The 14,490-nt window shown below is 49.6% G+C and overlaps 1 pseudogene; it reads left to right on the plus strand.

Annotated features, from left to right (window-relative positions):
* Positions 1–11,517: 11,517 nt before the first annotated feature.
* On the plus strand, positions 11,518–14,205 carry LOC118917172 (interferon lambda-3-like; annotated as a pseudogene).
* The last annotated feature ends 285 nt before the right edge of the window (positions 14,206–14,490 follow it).

Consider the following 14,490-nt stretch of genomic DNA (forward strand, 5'->3'; position numbering starts at 1 on the left):
AATTCTACCAACACACACACACACACATATACACACTATATGTGCTTCTTGTATTGTCAACATTGACAAAAAATATACATGAAATGTGATAACAGAACAAGGAGAAGCATCTTGTTTTATAACAATAGCAAAAAGTGAAAGATATCATTGGATCAGGTTGTATTCTAAGTGCTGCCGTAGGTAACTCCCTGGATTCACACGATGACCCTGTGATTTAGGTACTATTATCAGCATGCATATTTTTTATTAAGGTATCATTGATATACACTTTTATGTAGGTTTCACAAGAAAAACAATGTGGTTATTACATACACCCTTATTATAGAGATCCCCCCCCCCATACCGCATTGCAGTCACTGTCCATCAGTGTAGTAAGATGCCACAGAGTTCCTATTTGTCTTCTCTGTCAGGATACATTTTAAGGCCAGCTGAGGAACAGAGAGGTAAATTACCAACCCAATGTTACACGGCAAATAAGTTAGGATTTGAATCAATATTCTTGACATCAGAGTCTATACTCTTAACCACTATGGCAAGTGAACTCAAAAAGCAAACAGACAATGAAAATGCATGTGAAAAATAAGACTTTTGATAATCGTGCAACTTGACCTACTCCCCAAAAGACAGACCCTGCAATAGACATGTTTGCTGGGGTGACTGAGACATACCCCTATTTCTGTTTTTTTAGCACTATTGCCCACTGGAAACCAGTGCTTTCTCCACATGCTGGAATACTGACAACTCCTGTCCAGTCTCTCCCTGGAATTATGAATGACTGTAGAAGGAAGTGAGAGTGGGGTCAATGGGATGGAAGAGAGAGAGGTCATAAGGAGACAAAAAAACAGACTTCCATTTTAAGTAACATTTGCAAAAGTAACCAATGCTCATAGTTTTTCTTTATTTTCCCCTGCTCTCTTGATGAAAAATTGGCAGGGGAAATAAGCCACCACTTTCATGTTTAATTTACATTGTTCACTACTAATTATAGTTTTAGCATTTTTCCTATAATTAGAGACTTTTTTGCTCTGTAATTTCATGGGGAGGGTATCCATGTGTTGACCCCACAAATAAGTCCCTCATATTTAACTGTTTCCATGCCATCCACTTCCGAGCTGGTGATAACGTGGAAAAGAGAAAGCAGGGTGACTCCTGGAGGAAGGCAACTGGGGGAGAGACCCCAGTGAGCTGAACCAGATTTGCCACATAGCTAACAAACTTTCTCTTAGATTCAGTTTCCTAGAAACAGATTTATGAGATGAGAACTTCCAAGCAGAAGTTTAACGGGGGAGGATTCTTAAGAGAGAGACCTATAAGGGAGTGTGTAAAGCAGGATTGGGTGGAGGGAGAAGCTAGCCCACAACGCAATTGAAAACAAGGTCTCAACTTATCCGACGAGGAGTTCTGGAGATGGAAAGGCCCTCCAGCGTTGTTTCAAACTGACGCAAGGGGGTTGAGCATTCGTTTCTCTGAATTAGTCAGTTACTAGTTATGGGCTTCTCTCTGGAGTTGGTGTACAAACGTGGCCAAGGCAGTTCCCTGTGGGTGAGGGAAATTCCCATGCAGGGACATGGCCGTGTGCTCCCAGCAGCTTGGCTCTGACCAGCCCAGGACCCAACCACCCCGTGCATCACTTGGATTCTCTTGCTCCATATACTCAGTTTCTACCATCTAGGAACAGCTTTTCTAGGATTTTTGGTTGGTCTGAGCTTCTGAAAGAGCTTACAGTAAAAGGAATAGTAAGATGATGTACATCATAGTTCTGCAGCTGGTCACAGGTAAGTGAATGATACTCATTTCCCCCTCCTCCACCACACATTCCAGATCCCCCTCACCCTCAACTGTTATTTCTACTGGTTTAGGTGGCTTACGTGATGGGGTGACCCAGACCCCCTTCTCCTTGAGTGGTGTGAGGCCCTCACTACCATGAACTTCTCAGGCTGTGGCTGTTGCCTACCTGGTCACTTTTATCATTAAAAGTTGTCAACAGAATAACTGAAGATGCCTGAATGGATCACCTGAGCACTAAATATATCCTCCCCTATCGGCAGGAGCCCTACCTCCTCCCGACAACCAGGGTCAACAATGCTTGCTAAGTTGTTGTCCCCTTTCCTTGTCTATTTGTCTCTTTGGAGAAGGGCAGTGACTGTGTGACAATCAGAGCTTAAGGTTCAATGAGAGTCATTCCATTTCCCAGCTGGAAGGACTCTTCTCTGGGAACCAGGGCTTCTGCATCTGCAGAGCCTAAACTTTTTCTGATAGAAAGCACCAATTTTTCTAAGGTGGGTTAGTGGGAATGATGGCAACCACGCCTTGGTTCCCAGACTCATTTTTCTATCTACTGGGGACCCCACACCATCTGGTGGTGGCTGATCGAAGGTGTATATGCATGACCAATGGTACTCTATCCTTGCAGAGTTTCAATTCCAAGCTTTGGCCTAAGCTGCATCTGTAAGAGGCGATTTCACTGTTCTATTAGGTCAGAAGCTTCTGGGTACTGGGGCTTATAATGGGATCAGTGAATCCCACTGTTTTATGTCCATGAGTGCACTTCCTTGGTTGCAAAGTCTTATGATCCAGGTGATGTTATACAGGATCCTATGTTGGTGGAACAGAGTTCTGAAATCCCTTAGCACTTCTAACCCTTGACATCAGGAAAGGCAAACCCATGGCTGAGTTATCCTAGGCAAGATGAATCCCTGTCCCATCCAGGGTGAAAGGGACCCAACATGGTCAATTTGCCACTGAGCGGCAAGTTGGTCTTCTCAGGATATGGTGCTTCTGGCTGGCAGGCTTGACCCTCAGCAGTGGCAGTAGCTAGATCAGTTTTGATGAGCAGAAGCTCATGCTATTGGGTTCCATGCACGTCTTCATCTTGCCACCATGGCTGCTCCATTGATGTACCCATGGTGCCAGAACTCAGGAGGGTGATGATATGGGCTGTTGGTGTCAACTGGCCAAGTCATTATGTCTTGTTAGTTGATTAGTGTCACTTCTGTAGTAGATGCTCTCTGGTGATCACTGACATGCAAAAAAAAATCTTAATTAGTGTATCCACTCCCACACGTCCATCCATATACCACTATCCCAAATGTCTTCCTCTGTGATCATCTCATCTTCTTCAGGCTAAGTTCAAGCTGTTGACCAAGCATTGGGACATTTGCTCCCCAACATAAGTTCACATATGGTCACCTTGGGCTACTTCTCTGCACATAGTGAATGATCAGCTTTGCTGCCTGGAGCTCTCCTTACTGGGAGGATTTCTTCCCACTACTGCTTTTTAAGGCCACCCTTGAATTGAGCTGTAGTGAAACAAAAATCTACCCACACACTGAGCCAACCCATCCATGGACCAAGCTTAGCCTTTTTTTTCCATCATCAGCCAGTCATAACAGCCCCTTGGCATGTGGCCATGTGTGTGAACAGAGGAATGCTCACTGATGCTATTCATGAAGCTGACTTGTCCTCTGGTCATGCTTGTGCCCATCTTACAAAGAAGGGCTGCTGGGTCACCTGACCTTATGATTTGAGTCAGACAGCTCATAATTGGTCACTTGATATCTCGTAATCTTGCACTTCCTCTCCACTGTGACCCAACAGTGTGCCAGGCACTGCTTCATGAATGGTGTGCACTTTGTTGTAGATGCCTTGACATTGTTCCAGAACAATGGGCTGCATTGTGATTCTCTTGCCAAGGTCTGTGCAAACCCCACAAGGGGTATTCCCTGTGGTACCATAGAGTCCGTGGGATCATATGCTTCAAGTGACATAGCTGCTTCCACCACGGCCTGGACCTGCTGCACAGTGCTCTTCTGTTCTGTGCCCCTTTCACTGACATCTTCCATGCTTATGGCTTGGAGCACAGCTTCCAAGTGTGGAACATGCTGTCTGCTGAACTCAAAGATGCCAAACAAGCCTTTGCCTTTTTCTTAGTGGTGGGAAGTCTGAGATGCAATAGTTTATTTTGGAAGAGGTATCCTGACATATCCAAGACCACTGACCCCCTAAAAACCTCACTCATGGGGCAATTGCCTGAATCTCTGAAGAGTTGCTCTTCCACCTCTGGGGCTTGTCTTCCAATGTACTTGTCACTTCTTCCTTATACAATCTGATTAGCATATTGCCATTGAAGAGCCTCCCAACATGATGGTATGTATCCAGATAGTCCGGGTCCTTGCAGTTGATGTTATGACAGAGGGCAGAGCTGCTAACATACCCCTGGGGCCAGATTCTAAGTGTGCATCATGGCTGTCCTGAGTAAATGTGAACTGCTTCTGATCCTCCTTTCTGGTAGGGACAGAAAGACTGCCTTTGCCAGATCAATGGCCACACATCACATAGTGAGGCTGTGTTACTCCATTCTGGCAGAGTTACCATGTTCAGCACAGTAGTTACAATTCAGGCCATGGCTTGCTTACGTTTGCATAGCCACTGTTGTCTGCCACCATCCAGATGGTTTTTGAAAGGGTTAGACAGGTGCACTCAACGAGGATATGAGAGGGACCACTTCTCTTGCATCTTTCATAACTTTGAAGATGGCACCAACCTCTGCCTTAACTGCTGGGACATGATGAATTTTAAAAAATGATGATGGCCAGGATGGGAAGGGGCCAGTTTCAGAGGGTTCTATCTGGCCTTTCCCCATAAGAGTAGCTCTGGGAGCTAGAGCTGGGTCAGGACTCCATTTATTCCCTGCTGCATATGCCCCTACTTAACAGAAGGGCCAGAATGACACTCTGGGTCCCCCAGCATCACTGTTAATCCGGATTCCGTGTCCGACAGTTATCCAAGGTAACTGAGTTATCAAAGGCCTGCGGTGTCACCTTTCACCAATGTGCTGTTTGCCAAGGAAATTGCCATTGACAGTGGCTTGCCTGTAAATATTCAACAACTGGCTCTCTGAGAAAAGCTCTGATTGTAGCATCTTCCAGTTTCTATGGTGTACATGCAACTACCAGGGTTGATTCCAAGCAGTCAAGAGATCACTGAGCACAGCTGGGGAGAGATGTGCAGGACATCGTTATGTAGTATTTCTATATAAACATACTAGGCGCAATGTTTTACTTTCCTAGGGCTCTTATAACAAAGCACCACAAACGGAAGAGTTAAAACAACAGAAATTTTTTTGTCTCATAGTTAGGAAAGCTAGAAGTCCAAAATCAAGTATTGGCAGGACTACACAAGTTTCCCCTAAAACGTGCAGGGGAGAATTCTTGCCTTTTCCAGCAATCCTTAGCAATCCTTGGATGCATCAGTCCAATCTCTGCCTCGGTTGTCACATGGCTGTCTTTTCCCTTTGTGTGACTTCCGCCTCTTTTTATAAGCACACCAGTCATACTGAATTGGGGCCAGATCCAAAGGTCTCAATTTAGCTAATTACATCTGCAACTACTCTATTTCCAAATAAGGTCACATTCTCAGGACTGGGAGGTTAGGACTTCAGTATATTTTTTTGAGGGACCCAACTCAACTCATACATAAATAACCTCAAGAGCACAGGTAATAGCAAGGTATGGTAAAATAATCAGGCAGTGATTTATGAGTATTTGTTGTGTTTGTTTTAATATGTTTTAAATTGTAGAGTCCATATAATTTAATTTTTTAATGGCTTTTGCAATCAACTTAGAGAATTCCTGAATATTTAACTGTCAGCTCTGAGGAGTTGATATAAGCCAGATCCAGCACACCATGGGGCAGGGAGCCCACTGGGGAAGGACTTGGGAAACCATCGATGAGCCCACTGCAGGGTGCTTCGTCTCGGGAGCCTGGCCTCTCCTGTAGTTCGGGATCTGAAAGCTGACTCAGATCTGGAAACTGGGCAAGGCACCATGATTTTTTAGTACAGCCTCTGCCCTCAGCTCTAGATCATCCATCCTGAAATTGTGTAAATGAAGAAATGCTCCTATTAGCTGCCATATATCTTGGCTCTCAGAACTTTATGTTCCATTCAAACCCTCCAATGCTCTGCAGGTCAGGCTCACCGGCTGCCAATCAACCTCACTGCTTGTTGCAGTAATTGCAAAGTCCAGCTTGCTTCTGAGGTGTATGCCACCACCTTGCCTTTATCATTTAGGGAACCCACCACTCCCATCATTTTCCGGGAACCCCATTTATAAGGACATCCCCTGCCATCAGCCTGGCCCATGGAGGGCGCCACCTCTGAGTTTCTGGGTGATGCTGACCCATTCCTTCTTATGCTGGAAAACAGTCGTTTGCGCAGCCCTCCTGCTGTCCAGTAGTCAGGTGGGTTTCCAGGCCCATTACTGCAGCCGCTCTTACATGTCCTCTCAGCCCTTTGATATTAGTCTCCTGCCATTTCTACTGAATGTAGGGGGGCTTTCAGGTTTTTCAAGCATATTAACCCCACCTCCTAGGTTCCCTCCAGAAACGCTTTATCATGGGCGGATACTCTGGTATTGATAAATGAAAAAAGGCATGTTTACATCCTACTCCCCAGTACCTCTGAAGGGGACCTTACTCGGAAATAACGTTTTTGCTAGTGTAACTAGTTAAGAGGAGGTCATACTGGAAATGGATGGACCCTGTAATCCAATATGACTGGCGTGCATATAAGAATACACAGAAATGCAGGGAGAATTCTGTGTGAAGGTGGAGGCAGAGACAGGAGGCACGTTCTTGCAAGATGAGGAGAACCGGAGGTGGCCACCAAGCCATGAGAAGCTAGGAAGAGACAAGGAAGGATTTCCCTAAAGATTTCAGAAGGAACTTGGTTTCTCTGACTCCTTGGGTTTGGGCTTCTGGCCTCCAGAACTGTGAGATGATAAATTTCTGTTTTAAGCACCCAGTTTACGGTACTTCGGTATGGCAGCCCCAGGAAACTAATGCATCAGCTTTACCTTCTGTGCACCTTTGAGGCCGCACTCCTGGGATCCAGGCCACGCATATACTGCCTCCTGAAGGTACTTATTCCCACACCCTGTGACACCCTTGGTGTCCCCTGGCAGATCCAGCCCATCCCCAGTTAGTTTTGTAGGTATTTGGCCCTTATTAATGGTCCTGAGGAGGATGAACATTGTTGTGGCAGGATTAAAAACACCCCGCCACCCAAGATAGCCATGTCCTAATTCTTGAAACCTGTGAATGTGACCCTATTTAGAAAAAAAGTATTTGCAGATGTGATTAAGTTAAGATCTTCAGATGAGGGAATTATCCTGGATGATCTGTGGAGCCCCAAATGCAAGCACAGGGATCCTCATAAGAGGGAGGTGGGAGAGATGTGACACACACAGAGGAGAATGTGATGTGGAGATGAGCAGAGTGAGATCTGGACGCTGAAGTTCAGCCCTGCTGGCACCTTGAGTTCAGCCCAGTGGTACTGAGTTTGGACGTCTGACTTTTAGAACTGGGACAGAATGAATTGCTGTCATTTAATAAGCCAGGAAGTTTGTGGTAGGTTGCTAAAGCAGCCACTGGAAATTGGTGCGGTTGGCTGGAAAGACTTTGTCTCATTAGAGGTCTTTGCATGTTCTTCAAGCTTCTCTCTGCATCTGCTCAGAATCCCCACCTCAGGTCTCCCGGTCCCACAGTTTAGGGAACTTGCAGGCTGGGTATTCAACCTCTCCTGAAGCCCCACCCCTCTTAGGAAGACCTGAGTCTGGCTTCCACTTCATCCCCTGCCACAGTGGACTCTGGCTTTCAAGGTCTGCCTTGCACGGGGTTTCGGCAACAGCCGTCCGATTTCACAGTCATTGTTTTATCGCCCTCACATCGCTGCAGCTCCAGGGACGTTGCCCTGTCCAGGCTTCCTTCACCAGTAACTCATCCCTGTTCACTTCAGGTGGGGTTACCTATTGCACCACTAAGCATTGTAGGGCTGTCCACACTCCTGCCACCAAGAATGGGGTTCCCATTGCTCAGCCAATCAGCAAGGGACTCCATTTCAGAAGCCCATCTCACAGTCCACTTGCTAGGACTACTTTAGGTACAAATGGCATTGGACTAGATTTCTCTGTCTGACTTATTTTCCATAAGCATAATGTCCTCAAGGTTCATCCATGTTGTCACAGATGCCTAGATCTCCTTCTTTTGTAGGGCTGAATAATATTCCATGGTTACCTATAGAACATTTTCTTTATCCGTTAATTAATTGATGGACACTTAGGTGGCTTCCGAGTCTTGGCTGCTGCACCTAATGCTAAATAAACACGGGGGTGCAGATATCTTCTTGAGTTAGTGATTTCATTTCCTTTGGGTGAATAACTAGAAGTGGAATTGCTGGATCATTAGGAAGGTCTATTTTTAGTTTTTTGAGGAACCTCCTTGATATTTTCCATTCTGTGTTTTAAAAGGAGCCCCTAAATTGTGTGAGCATCAAGCCGCACTAATCCTGGATCTGAACCACAGATGAAAACAACTCAAACCGGTCAGTCACTGCTGAGTAGAGTTCGCATAAAGGCTGAGCTGCTGTAGCAAAGAGCAAATCTGTTCCAAACCAGCAGATTCAACCACAGAAGTGGAGTCGTCTGCCCCCTCTGTCCCCAGGGGAGGGTCCAGTTGGCAGGATGGCTCTATTCACCCCTGGGCCCAGCTTTCTGCCCTGCAGTTCCCTGGGACAGGCATTCTCAACCGCTTTCAGGCACTGGACCTCGCGACAGCTGTGCGAGCCTCCTCAGAATAAAAGAAAATACACAAGACAAAGAAATCCATTTTTTTTATTGTAATGCAGTTATCAAAATATTTTTAAAACCTGTGATATAGCAATTTATGTGCTTCCACACTAAAGCATTACAGAAAAAGTCACTTGTGGCAGCTTTAATAGTTACTGTAATTTAAAAAGTAGAGACCAGCACAAATGATATTTCAAGATACCTGCTAGAAAATAACAATATGAAAATATCTGTGATTTCTTTAGGTGACAAAGTCACAAGTCCTGCTAACACTACTGTGGTCTGTTGCCTACATTTGGAACAGACATGGGGTAGGCTGACTAATGGCCCCTAGAAATGTCCCTAGTCCCTGGAACCTGTAACTATGTCCCCTTACACGGTAAAAGAGACTTTGCAGATATGATTAAGTTAAGGGTGCTGAGATGGGAAGCTATACTGGGTTGCCCAGGTGGGCCTAGTGTAATCACAGCCGCCCTTATAAGAGGGAGGTGGGAGGGTCAGAGTCAGCAGGGGTGTGTGACACCGGAAGCAGGAGACTGGAGAGACGTGAGGAAGGAAACATGAGCCAGCCACTGCAGGTGACAGCTAGTAACAGAAAAAGGCCAAGAAACAGTTTTCCTATGAAGTTTCCAGAAGGAACCCGCCCTGCCAACACCTTGGTTTTAGACTTCTGACCTCCAGAATTGTGGAGGGTTTTTGTTTTGTTCTTTCAGTTAAGTAATTAAAAAAATTTTAATTGTGAAAAATGCACCGGAAACTTATCATCTTAACTATTTTTTTAGCGTATGGCTCAGGAGTGTTAAAGTATATTCACACTGTCATGCAACTGATCTCCGAAGTCGTTTCATCTGGGACAATGGGAACTCTGTGCCCATTAAGCAACAACGCTCCCCTGCTCCCCCCAGCTCCTGGCAACCACTTTTCTACTTTCTGTCTCTATGAATTTGCTGGCTCAAGATACCTCATATTACCGGAATCAGACAGAATTTGTCTTTTTGTGACTGGCATAGTTCACTCAGCCTAATGTCCTCCAGGTTCATCCATATAGCAGTGTAGGAATTTCTTTCCTTTTTAAAGCTGAATTATATTCCGTTACATGCATATACCACATTTTGTTTATCCAGTCATCAGGTGATGAAATATTTGTGTGGTTTTAAGTCACTAAGTCTGTGATTTGTTACAACAGCCGTAAGAAACTAAAAAGGAAGGAAATGTCCATTTTCAGATACACGTTAGTGAAAATAAAGGTTTTTTTCTGCCTTTCCAAATTCACAGGCCCTGCCTGATCTTATGCCAGGTTAGGACCCCCAACCCGGGCAGTGTCTGCATCTTCAGAGCAATGGAATCTGGCCCTCAGATGTGTCCAGGTTCTGGGTGGTGGGAAGCGGGGAGACAGCGGGACTAGCTGCCTATGTAAATCCTATATTTTGGAGAAACTGTAATCACATGGCCACACCTGGTAGAGAGGGTGTAAGAAATGTAGTCCTGACTTTGGTGGCCCCTGCCAGCCTCCATCTTTGAGGAAGGAGCAGTGAGAGGATTTGGGGGGATGTGGTAAAGCCAGCCCCCTGGTCCCCTCAGGGGACTGCCAGGGTGGGAGGAGTTGGGTGACAGCAGAGCCATGTTTCCTCAATAAACTCAGTCAGTGCCCCTGAGGCTAGGAGGAGCAGGGGTTAAGTCCTGGGTACCAGCCAGAGCTGTCTGTCCTTGGCGTGCATCTGCTGTGTAAACCTGGCAAGTCTCTCAACCTCTCTGAGCATCAGTTTCCTCACTGTCAAGGTAGGAGAAAGCAGAAGAGTTGGAATTCACTTCTCTGGCGTGGGAAGCCTCCAAGACAGAGAGGTGTCAGAGAGGGAACCTCTCCACTGTGCTCACTTAGCACTGGCTGTTCCCACTGCCTGAGATGCTATTCCTCCAGGTGTCCTCATGGTTCCCTTCCTCCCTCCTTCAGGTCTTCAGTCACATGTCACCTTCTCCAACTGTCTTGTAGCATTCAACCCCCGTCTTTGCACCCCGACTCCATCTCCAGCTTAATCTTTCTCTTAATAGTGTCAACACTTCTTAATAGTTGACATCATATATATTTAATTTATTTTTTGTTATTGTCTGGCCCTCCCACTGGAACATCAGCTCCATGAGGGGCAGGGGGGCTTGTGTTTTGCCCACCACTGGATCCTCAGTGCCTAGAACAGTGCTGGCCTACAGTAACTAATCGGGAAATACATTCCTGAATCAATGACTGACTGATTAATTGAATGAAGGAAGGAAGGAATGGGTTAGTCACAATTGGTGGGTTCCTTTGAAGACCTCAGCTGAACCTGAAATCCTGAGCAGGCACTTTCTTTTCTGTCTGGTGTTGGTGTCAGTGCGGAGGGCCCAGGAGACTGATCCTTTATACTCTGCTGTCTGGACTTCACTGACCTTCCCTTCCCACCTGTAATTCCCTTTTGTCCAACAACAAATGCCATGGTGTATTTCTTCCCTACAGATATGCATAACTGTAACAATATTATACACAGCAGTAATAATAGTGTAACTTCATTCAGGTACTGGACCCGATTCCAATGTGTATAAGTATTGGGGAGGGGGTCTTCCCACACATACTTACATCAAGCAATTCTTGAACACCAGCAGGGGGTTGGAGAACTCAACCCAATTCTGATGCCATCTGCCCGGAGAAAGCATCATATTCCCAGGTTAAGGGCTCTGTCCTAGAAGACAGCCCTCCACTCACCACTCCAGAGGTGGTCGCAAGCCCCAGGCAGTTTCCTGTGCTTCTGACCTGCCGGCTACAGGTTGGAGGTTCCCACAGCCTCCCCCTTAGGTTCGGTTAATTTGCTAGAGTGGCTCACGGAACTCAGGAAAACACAGAACCAGTCTGATAAAGGACGCCATGAAGGATGCGAGTAAGCAGCCAGATGAAGAGGTGCACAGGGCAGGGTCCCAGATAAAGGAGCTTCTGTCCTCTGGAGCTTGGGGCCTGGCAAGGTGGCAAATAGAGGGGATCTGGGTCCCCAAGTGTGAACGTCTGAGATGCAGATCCACCCGAGCAGAGGAGGCAGAGCAGAGAGAGAGGAGGGGAGGGAGGGGAGGGAGGGGACAAAGGGATAGGGAGGGGAGGGAGGGATGGGGGAGGGGAGGGAGGGGAGGGATAGGGAGGGAGGGGAGGGAGGGGACAAAGGGATAGGGAGGGGAGGGATAGGGAGGGAGGGGAGGGGAGGGATAGGGAGGGGAGGGAGGGATGGGGGAGGGGAGGGAGGGGAGGGAGGGGAGGGATAGGGAGGGAGGGGAGGTGGGAGGGAGGGGAGGGAGGGGAGGGATAGGGAGGGAGGGGAGGGGAGGTAGGGGAGGGAGGGGAGGGAGGGGAGGGATAGGGAGGGAGGGGAGGGGAGGTAGGGGAGGGAGGGGAGGGAGGGGAGGGGAGGGGAGGGAGGGGAGGGAGGGGAGGAAGGGGAGGGATAGGGAGGGAGGGGAGGGGAGGTAGGGGAGGGAGGGGAGGGAGGGGAGGGGAGGGGAGGTAGGGGAGGGAGGGGAGGGAGGGGAGGGATAGGGAGGGAGGGAGGGGAGGTGGGAGGGAGGGGAGGGATAGGGAGGGAGGGGAGGGGAGGGAGGGGAGGGGAGGTAGGGGAGGTAGGGGAGGGAGGGGAGGGAGGGGAGGGAGGGGAGGGAGGGGAGGGATAGGGAGGGAGGGGAGGGGAGGGAGGGGAGGGGAGGTAGGGGAGGTAGGGGAGGGAGGGGAGGGAGGGGAGGGAGGGGAGGGAGGGGAGGGAGGGGAGGGGAGGGAGGGGAGGGAGGGGAGGTGGGAGGGGAGGGAGGGGAGGGGAGGGAGGGGAGGGAGGGGAGGGGAGAGAGGGGAGGGAGGGGAGGGATAGGGAGGGAGGGGAGGGGAGGGAGGGGAGGGAGGGGAGCCCCCAGTCTTGGTTGGAGTCCAAAAGTCTCTCATTATCATCACAAAACACCTGTTTCACCTTTAAGATTCCACAGTTTTCAGGAGCTGTGGATGAAGACCAAATACACCTGGGAAATCCGTATTTGGGCATGGGAATGAGCAAATACGCCCTTCTCATACCTCATCACATGAGCCCCCCTCACAGCGCCCTCTCCTGGGACGTCCCCCGCCTCTGGCAGCCTCCCTCTGGCGGCCGCACCCCTTCCCGGGAACCCCGCCCGGGGCTGCCCGCACCGTCCGCTGCCCCACGTGCCTTCGGGCGGCCTGCAGAGCCTTGACTCCCCGCCCCCGCCCCGCCCCACTGGTCACCTGCGCCCCTTCCCTGGGGGGCTGACACAGCCCCAGCCCCGAGGGTTCCTCCTTTTGGAGGTCACCTTCCCATGTCGGTCTCCCTTTTCCAGACCCCCCCGGCTCGGCGGCCCCCCGGCCCCCCGCCCGCAGCCTCCCCCGCCTAGAGCCTCGGCGCCCCCCTCAGGCTGTGCTCTGCGCCGGCGCCCACTGCCCGTCCGTCCAGGCTGAGCACGGAGCTGAGGCAAGGCTTGTATCCCAGGCGGAGGTGGAAGTACAGAGACACAGCTGGGACTCACAGAGTATTGGGCGGAGACCCAGAGGGGAGACTGAGGCCAGAGACGCAGACAAGAGTGAAGGAGACTTTAGGCAAAAGCGCTAAGGGCGGCTGCCATCTCCTCCTTTCGGTGAAAGGGGGTCAGGAGCCCAGAACAAAGCTGGGTGAGGGGCCTTAAGGAAGAGAGGGGTGCCTCCGTGAGCCTCCTCTCCAGCTCTCCTGCTGTGGGCTGACCTCTGGCCTTGCCCTCCAGGAGGGATCGCTCTCCCTGGAGACCTGGAACTGCCACCCACGCCTCTTCCCCAGGACCTGGGACCTGCAGAGTGCAGGGGAGTGGGGAGAGTCAGCCCACCCCTGCCCTCACCTGGCTGCTCCTCTGGCTCCCTAGGAGGCTCCTCCCCTTCCTCTTCCCCCTCTCACTTCACCCCCTCTCCCTGCCCTCCCCACCAGCCCCACCACTCCCACCCTGACCACATGGGCTGTGCCTCCTCCCTGACCTTCACCTTCACCTCTCCGTCCTCTGTCCTCCTCACCTGCTCTTTCTCATGAGCGGCTCTCACCTGTCTTCTGTCCCCCCTCTGCAGGTGTGGGAGTGCCCTGTGGCCTTGGAGGCTGAGCTGGCCCGATGCTGAAGGTCCTGGGGACCACGGCTGACTCGTCCCTGGGTGACATCCTGGACCAGCCCCTTTGCACACTGTGCCGTATCCCCTCGGGGCTCCAGGCCATGTCTGTGGGTCCTGAGCATGTAGGACCCCATCCCTCTGTCCTAGGCCCTGCCTCACACACCACCCTCCTCTGCTCTCAAGTCCCTGCTCAGCCCACAGGAGGCCCTCGACCCCAGGGCTGCCTCCCCCACTGGCTGCACTGGCTCCAGGAGGCCCTGAAGAAGATGAGTGACTGAGAAGCGACCAGTTGTCTGGAAACAACTGGGAGCCAGATGATGGGCAGCCACTGACCCATCCCCACAGAAGTCCCTTGGCTGCCTTGAAGCCTCTGTCAGGTTCAACCTCTTCTGCCTCCTCAACTGGAACCTGAAATGTGTCACCAGTGGAGACCTGTGTGTCTGATCCCCAAGACCCACCTGTAGCCTATCCCAGCATCTTAGATATTATTTATGCTCCAACTGCCTCCCATAGATTATTTCTTACAGATCCCTATTTGTTCATGAAGTTCCCAGAAGATGTTCATTCTTGTGCTTTTTGTACAACGTATGAAAAAAAATTTGTCTGTGTCGCTGATCTGTTCATGTGTGACTGTATAAATGACTGCACAACTGCATGTGTGACTATGGCCTCTGAATATGTGTGGGGCAGGGGACAGGGAGAGAGGGAGCGAGAGAATATGAAAGAAGA

This window comes from Manis pentadactyla, chromosome 15 (assembly GCF_030020395.1).
Source record: "Manis pentadactyla isolate mManPen7 chromosome 15, mManPen7.hap1, whole genome shotgun sequence".
In the NCBI taxonomy this organism is placed as follows: Eukaryota; Metazoa; Chordata; class Mammalia; order Pholidota; family Manidae; genus Manis; species Manis pentadactyla.